The sequence below is a fragment of the Coregonus lavaretus genome (assembly GCF_964263955.1).
Source record: "Coregonus lavaretus genome assembly, contig: HAP1_SCAFFOLD_9589, whole genome shotgun sequence".
NCBI classification, from domain to species: Eukaryota; Metazoa; Chordata; class Actinopteri; order Salmoniformes; family Salmonidae; genus Coregonus; species Coregonus lavaretus.
The window spans coordinates 6,158-14,170 of record NW_028166437.1 but is presented as its reverse complement, the minus strand read 5'-3'; the positions used below and the strand labels follow the sequence as shown (position 1 = coordinate 14,170).

General features: G+C 45.8%; 1 pseudogene across 1 annotated transcript; it reads right to left on the bottom strand.

Moving 5' to 3' along the window:
- Positions 1-4,645: 4,645 nt before the first annotated feature.
- LOC311114700 (dickkopf-related protein 2-like) lies at positions 4,646-6,803 on the bottom strand (annotated as a pseudogene). Its single transcript has 4 exons — positions 6,618-6,803; positions 5,901-6,059; positions 5,371-5,508; positions 4,646-4,962 (listed from the first exon to the last, which is right to left on the bottom strand). The product of its transcript is annotated as a dickkopf-related protein 2-like (transcript).
- Positions 6,804-8,013: the final 1,210 nt, after the last annotated feature.

Below are 8,013 nucleotides of genomic sequence, written 5' to 3'. Positions count from 1 at the left end.
ATTTATTTTTTCATACTGGCCCCCCTTGGGAATCGAACCCACAACCCTGGCGTTGCAAACTGAGCTACATCCCTACATCTTCCATCTACAAACACACAAACACACTCATGCACGCACGCACGCTCACACACACACACACTCACACACATCTCTTCTCTGATCTGGACATGCAAGCCTCACCAATCAGATTACACGCCTGTTAAAATGTTTCACAACAAAATTAGAACTGGATTCTTAGAATACATTATATATTATATATACATATATATACTGAGGACTGGAAACAATCAATCAAACCATGATCTGTCTGTGTTGTTTGATTGATTTCCTTGACTTCCTTCTCTCTCTCTCTCTCCCTCTCTCTGTCTCTCTCTCTCTGTCTCTCTCTCTCTCTCTCTCTCTGTCTCTCTCTCTCTCTGTCTCTGTCTCTCTCTCTCTCTCTCTCTGTCTCTCTCTCTTCTCTCTCTCTCTCTCTCTCTCTCTCTCTCTCTCTCTCTCTCTCTCTCTGTCTCTCCTCTCTCTCTCTCTCTCTCTCTCTCTCTCTCTCTCCTCTCTCTGTCTCTCTTCTCTCTCTCTCTCTCTCTCTCTCTCTCTCTCTCTCTCTCTCTCTCTCTCTCTCTCTCTCTCTCTCTCTCTCTCTCTCTCTCTCTCTCTCTCTCTCTCTCTCTGTCTCTCTCTCTGTCTCTCCCTCTGTCTCTCTCTATGTCTCTCCCTCTGTCTCTCTCTCTCTGTCTGTCTCTCTCTCTCTCTCTCTCTCTCTCCCTCTGTCTCTCATCTCTCTGTCTGTCTCTCTGTCTCTCTTTCTCTCGGTCTCTCTCTCTCTCTCTGTCTCTCTCTCTCTCTCTCTCACTCTCTCACCCTCTCTCTCTCTCTCTCTCTCTCTCTTCTCTCTCTCTCTCTCTCTCTCTGTTTCTCCCTCTGTCTCTCTCTCCCTCTGTCTCTCTCTCTCTCTCTCTCTCTCTCTCTGTCTCTCTGTCTCTCTCTCTGTCTCTCTCTCTCCCTCTGTCTCTCCTCTGTCTGTCTGTCTGTCTGTCTGTCTCTCTCTCTCTCTCTCTCTCCCTCTCTCTTTCTTCTCACACAAACACCAAACTTTGATTTGATGTCCTTCATTCAAACAACTTATCACCAATAATACTGTATTTATCTAAAGAAAATACATAAATCAACACTTCATGTTTGTTTGAAAATCTGATTCTTTAATAGTTTAATGTTCATTTATTCAGATTCATACTGAAAGAAGTCCTATGATACATATAGAATTCACAATGATCAAACATCAGATTCACACAGTATTGATAAGGTACCGATAATTTTCATACAATATTGATAAGTTGCCGATAATTTTCATACAGTATTGATAAGGTGCCGATCATTTTCATACAGTATTGATAAGGTGCCGATCATTTTCATACAGTATTGATAAGGTGCCGATCATTTCCGATGCTTGATAGAGAAACATTAATCTTCACAGGAATCTGTCCATGCATTGTATAATCTTTATATTTAATATGTAATGCTTTATATTTATAGTGTTGTAGTAGCCTGCAGTAAAGAGAGCAGTTTTAGTGGTCATACCGCTTGTAAGGAGAATTAAATATATTTTTTCCCACAGAAATATGTAGTTGAGTATTTTAGAGCTAACTAGAATACAATCTAATCTACCTATAGGAAATCCTGCAGCAGAGCTAACTGGAATACTATCTAATCTACCTATAGGAAACCCTGCAGCAGAGCTAACTGGAATACCATCTAATCTACCTATAGGAAACCCTGCAGCAGAGCTAACTGGAATACCATCTAATCTACCTATAGGAAACCCTGCAGCAGAGCTAACTGGAATACCATCTAATCTACCTATAGGAAACCCTGCAGCAGAGCTAAGTGGAATACCATCTAATCTACCTATAGGAAACCCTGCAGCAGAGCTAACTGGAATACCATCTAATCTACCTATAGGAAACCCTGCAGCAGAGCTAACTGGAATACCATCTAATCTACCTATAGGAAACCCTGCAGCAGAGCTAACTGGAATACCATCTAATCTACCTATAGGAAACCCTGCAGCAGAGCTAACTGGAATACCATCTAATCTACCTATAGGAAACCCTGCAGCAGAGCTAACTGGAATACCATCTAATCTACCTATAGGAAACCCTGCAGCAGAGCTAACTGGAATACCATCTAATCTACCTATAGGAAACCCTGCAGCAGAGCTAACTGGAATACCATCTAATCTACCTATAGGAAACCCTGCAGCAGAGCTAACTGGAATACCATCTAATCTACCTATAGGAAACCCTGCAGCTGAGCTAACTGGAATACCATCTAATCTACCTATAGGAAACCCTGCAGCAGAGCTAAGTGGAATACCATCTAATCTACCTATAGGAAACCCTGCAGCAGAGCTAAGTGGAATACCATCTAATCTACCTATAGGAAACCCTGCAGCAGAGCTAACTGGAATACCATCTAATCTACCTATAGGAAACCCTGCAGCAGAGCTAAGTGGAATACCATCTAATCTACCTATAGGAAACCCTGCAGCGGAGCTAAGTGGAATACCATCTAATCTACCTATAGGAAACCCTGCAGCGGAGCTAACTGGAATACCATCTAATCTACCTATAGGAAACCCTGCAGCGGAGCTAACTGGAATACCATCTAATCTACCTATAGGAAACCCTGCAGCAGAGCTAAGTGGAATACCATCTAATCTACCTATAGGAAACCCTGCAGCAGAGCTAACTGGAATACCATCTAATCTACCTATAGGAAACCCTGCAGCAGAGCTAACTGGAATACCATCTAATCTACCTATAGGAAACCCTGCAGCAGAGCTAACTGGAATACCATCTAATCTACCTATAGGAAACCCTGCAGCAGAGCTAACTGGAATACCATCTAATCTACCTATAGGAATCCCTGCAGCAGAGCTAAGTGGAATACCATCTAATCTACCTATAGGAAACCCTGCAGCAGAGCTAACTGGAATACCATCTAATCTACCTATAGGAAACCCTGCAGCAGAGCTAACTGGAATACCATCTAATCTACCTATAGGAAACCCTGCAGCAGAGCTAACTGGAATACCATCTAATCTACCTATAGGAAACCCTGCAGCAGAGCTAACTGGAATACCATCTAATCTACCTATAGGAAACCCTGCAGCAGAGCTAACTGGAATACCATCTAATCTACCTATAGGAAACCCTGCAGCAGAGCTAACTGGAATACCATCTAATCTACCTATAGGAAACCCTGCAGCAGAGCTAACTGGAATACCATCTAATCTACCTATAGGAAACCCTGCAGCGGAGCTAACTGGAATACCATCTAATCTACCTATAGGAAACCCTGCAGCAGAGCTAACTGGAATACCATCTAATCTACCTATAGGAAACCCTGCAGCAGAGCTAAGTGGAATACCATCTAATCTACCTATAGGAAACCCTGCAGCAGAGCTAACTGGAATACCATCTAATCTACCTATAGGAAACCCTGCAGCAGAGCTAACTGGAATACCATCTAATCTACCTATAGGAAACCCTGCAGCAGAGCTAACTGGAATACCATCTAATCTACCTATAGGAAACCCTGCAGCAGAGCTAACTGGAATACCATCTAATCTACCTATAGGAAACCCTGCAGCAGAGCTAACTGGAATACCATCTAATCTACCTATAGGAAACCCTGCAGCAGAGCTAACTGGAATACCATCTAATCTACCTATAGGAAACCCTGCAGCAGAGCTAACTGGAATACCATCTAATCTACCTATAGGAAACCCTGCAGCAGAGCTAACTGGAATACCATCTAATCTACCTATAGGAAACCCTGCAGCGGAGCTAACTGGAATACCATCTAATCTACCTATAGGAAACCCTGCAGCAGAGCTAACAGTATATAAACATGGTTTCCAGTCTCTATTACAGGCAGGAGTGGGGCTAGCCTGGGTGCCAGTCTGTTTGTGCCATCATACCACTAGCCTGGGTGCCAGTCTGTTTGTGCCATCATACCACTAGCCTGGGTGCCAGTCATGCCATGTTTGGCTTTATAATGACAGCAAAGGAATTGGCAAGAGCAGAAACAGATCTGGGACCAGGCTAGTGTGTGTCAGGGTCTTCACATAGAAGAGGTCTCTTCTACAGGTGAGTCAGTATACAGGTAGATATAGAGGTCTCTTCTACAGGTGAGTCAGTCTCCAGGTAGATATAGAGGTCTCTTCTCCAGGTGAGTCAGTCTACAGGTGGATATAGAGGTCCTGGGCCTTCCTCCTCTCCTCCTCCTCCTCTCTCTATCAGGGGAAGGTAGAGCTGATGTGGTTGTGTCTTTCTCCCTCCTTCCCTCACTCCCTCCTTCCCTCCTTCCCTTGCTCCTTCCCTCCTTCCCTCACTCCCTCCTTCCCTCACTCCCTCCTTCCCTCACTCCCTCCTTCCCTCCTTCCCTCGCTCCTTCCTTCCCTCCCTCACTTCCTCCTTCCCTCACTCCCTCCTTCCCTCACTCCCTCCTTCCCCCACTCCCTCCTTCCCCCACTCCCTCCTTCCCCCACTTCCTCCTTCCCTCACTTCCTCCTTCCCTCACTCCCTCCTTCCCTCACTCCCTCCTTCCCTCACTCCCTTGCTCCTTCCCTCCTTCCCTCCTTCCCTCACTCCCTCTGACACAAGTGCAATCTTTCTTTAGCTGCTGCTGCTATCGACTTTGATGATGATGATGATGATGATGATGATGATGATGATGATGATGATGACGAGGGTTGGGCTGTGGGGAGTGCTCGGCAGACCAATCCCTCTCCACAGTCACAGCGTTGGAACAGCTCCAGGCTGTGCTGTCCCTTCCTGCTGTGCCGGGTACACACCTCCCCATGCCTCAGCACCGGCTTACAGATCCTGCCCCAGAAGTGACGGGCACAACACAGACCTTCAGAACAGTCTGTAGACCTGAGACACGGGTCACCCACCTGACCTGGGGGGGGGTAGAAGAGAGAGACTTCCCTGTTAGTTTAACATGTAGAGAACACTCTAACAGTAGAGAACTAGTCTCTCATGACAGACCCTGTTAGTTTAACATGTAGAGAACACTCTGACAGTAGAGAACTAGTCTCTCATGACAGACCCTGTAGTTTAACATGTAGAGAACACTCTGACAGTAGAGAACTAGTCTCTCATGACAGACCCTGTTAGTTTAACATGTAGAGAACACTCTGACAGTAGAGAACTAGTCTCTCATGACAGACTTACATTTGAAACTAGCGAATGGCCAGAGGCCAACGCTCGCACGAGATTTGATCCTACATGCTGAGAGGAGTTTCGAACTGAGATAACTGTTTTAACATCTATAACAAGGCTAGTAGTGTGGGGGGCAACCCTTTACCTTTGATGGGGGGCAGCTTGGTCTGAGCTCTCCCTATCTTCCTCCAACCTCCCTTCTTCTTCGGGGGCAGTCTGGTGTGTTCCTCTAACGTAGTTATATGATGTGACATCACACTGTCTGGGAGAGGGGTACAGATGTCTGAGAGAGAGAGAGAGAGAGAGAGGGAGAGAGAGAGAGAGAGAGAGAGAGAGAGTGAGAGGAGAGAGAGAAGAGAGAGAGAGAGAGAAGAGAGAGAGGAGAGAGAGAGAGAGAGAGAGAGAGAGAGAGAGAGAGAGAGAGAGAGAGAGAGAGAGAGAGAGAGTGTTAGAGGGAGAGAGAGAGAGAGAGAGAGTGAGAGAGACAGAGAGAGAGAGAGAGAGAGAGAGAGTGAGAGAGAGAGAGAGAGAGAGAGAGAGAGAGAGAGAGAGAGAGAGAGAGAGAGAGAGAGTGTTAGAGGGAGAGAGAGAGAACATTAGTATTATGCCTCAACAAAAAACAATTCCCAACACACGTTATTGTGATTTTATTGTTAAAACATCCATAGAACTTACTGTTGCTACAGTGGTTGACGGGGCAGCACATGGCGTCTCTATGGCAACGCCTCTTCCTCTGTCGGCAGGTGTGACATCGTTGGGGGGAGGGGTTTCTGGAGGGAGCGTGGCAAAAGCTTCCCTTGCCACATTCTAGGTCGCTGCTCTACAGGGGTACACCTGGGAGAGGAGATGGATGAGGGGAGGTCAGGACAGGGTATAGTCATCAACCCAAGCACTGTTTTGGAGAGAATTAACTTTGAGGTGAGTTTTGAGCAACATTGTTTGGTATTTTCTAAGACCATGGTTCGCAAACATGTTGAGCTGAGACCTCTTTAATGATTTGCTATTTTATTTTATTTTTTACTTATCTATTTTTTACTTAACACTTAATTTTTTATTAAAAACTGCATTGTTGGTTAAGGGCTTGTAAGTAAGCATTTCACTGTAATGTCTACACCTGTTTGATTTGATTTGATTTGAGACCCTCAAGTAGGCTATAAACAAAACCAAAAGAATAGATAAGGGAAACGTTGCTATGGGCAACCCCTATAGGTCCAATAACATAAAGAACAGCCGAATGAAAATGACACACTGCTCCGGAAGTGTTAACAATAACTGATCAGAATATCCAGTCTGTTTGAAACTCTCCTGTCTGCCTAACAACGTCCTGGCTGTACTCTGTCTGTCGGTAATGTCTCTCTCTCTCTCTCTCCATGAGGAGTTTTAGTTCCTTACCCGTTCGGGGACCTTGCTGCTCTTCCTCACGATACTGGGTACCGGGGATCCCGTGCTCCTGCTGGCTGGCGTCGCGTGCGCCGTTCTGATGGAGCTTGGTTTGGCACGCGCCTTTCCAGTGGAGCACAGCACCGCGAGCAGCAGCGCGAACAACCACGGGAGTTTGGCCCACACGCGGAGCAGCATGACAGTAAACAGATATGACCTGTATCTGGATAAATGCAATGTCGCTCTGTTTAAATGCAAAAAGTATACTCCCTTGATGGAGGAAAAACTAACAACACTGTCCAAACTCTCCACACACTCGATAAAGTCCACTGCAGAATATTCCTAAATTGATGTCCGTTGGTCGTGGTATCCTTGCAGAAGTTCGCGCGTGTGATGCTGTATTTATTTGATGCTTGATTGCCACTGTCTCGAGATGCCAGCTTTTATAGCCTCCCGTAGCGTGCGCAACCGCCGCCCATATTTAAACCGGGAAGCCAGTGTGGGGGAGTGACCCGTCCGTGACTGTCTCTCTGCCACGCGCTCTCCCTTCCACACACATCGATACCCATCGTCTCATCGATACAATAACCAAAAGAGAGAGAGAGAGAGAGAATAACCAAGAGAGAGAGAGAGAGAGAGAGAGAGAGAGAGAGAGAGAGAGAGAGAGAGAGAGAGAGAGAGAGAGAGAATAACCAAAAGAGAGAGAGAGACAGAGAGAGAGAGAGAGAGAGAGAGAGAGAGAATAACCAAGAGAGAGAGAGAGAGAGAGAGAGAGAGCGAGAGAGAGAGAGAGAGAGAGAGACAGAGAGAGACAGAGAGAGAGAGAGAGAGAGAGAGAGAGAATAACCAAAAGAGAGAGAGAGACAGAGAGAGAGAGAGAGAGAGGAGAGACAGAGAGAGAGGGCGCATCGACTGAACTTCACTAAACTTAATTGAATTCAATTGACTGAAGGTAACTATGACGTCATCCCACATGGCACCCTAGTCCCCATATAGCACTGCATTTGATAAGGGCTGTTGTCAGAAGTAGTGCACTAAAGTCTACATAGGGAATAGGATGCAATTTGGGACGCTTCCAGTAAGCGAGTGAATGACCGAGTATTCATCACCTCCCGTTTGTCTCTGGTGTAAACCAAGGCCTGGAGCCGGATCTTGCCGGAACAGGATCAGCACCTCTCAGTTTTGGACTGTTTCATTCCGAAACCCATTTGCCAGGACCCGGTACGTCTTGTGGAATGAAAAAAATATACTTTTCACTGTTTGCAATGTAAAAATTTTAATAAAAGCAATCAGAGTTGGGCTAATTCAAGTTGACTCCTCTTTAATTCTCCTGGCTGCCCCCCTTAGAAACGTAACGTGAAAACGTGCCTGATAATTGATTCTTGTTGGGCCGGCCCGGGTTCATGAT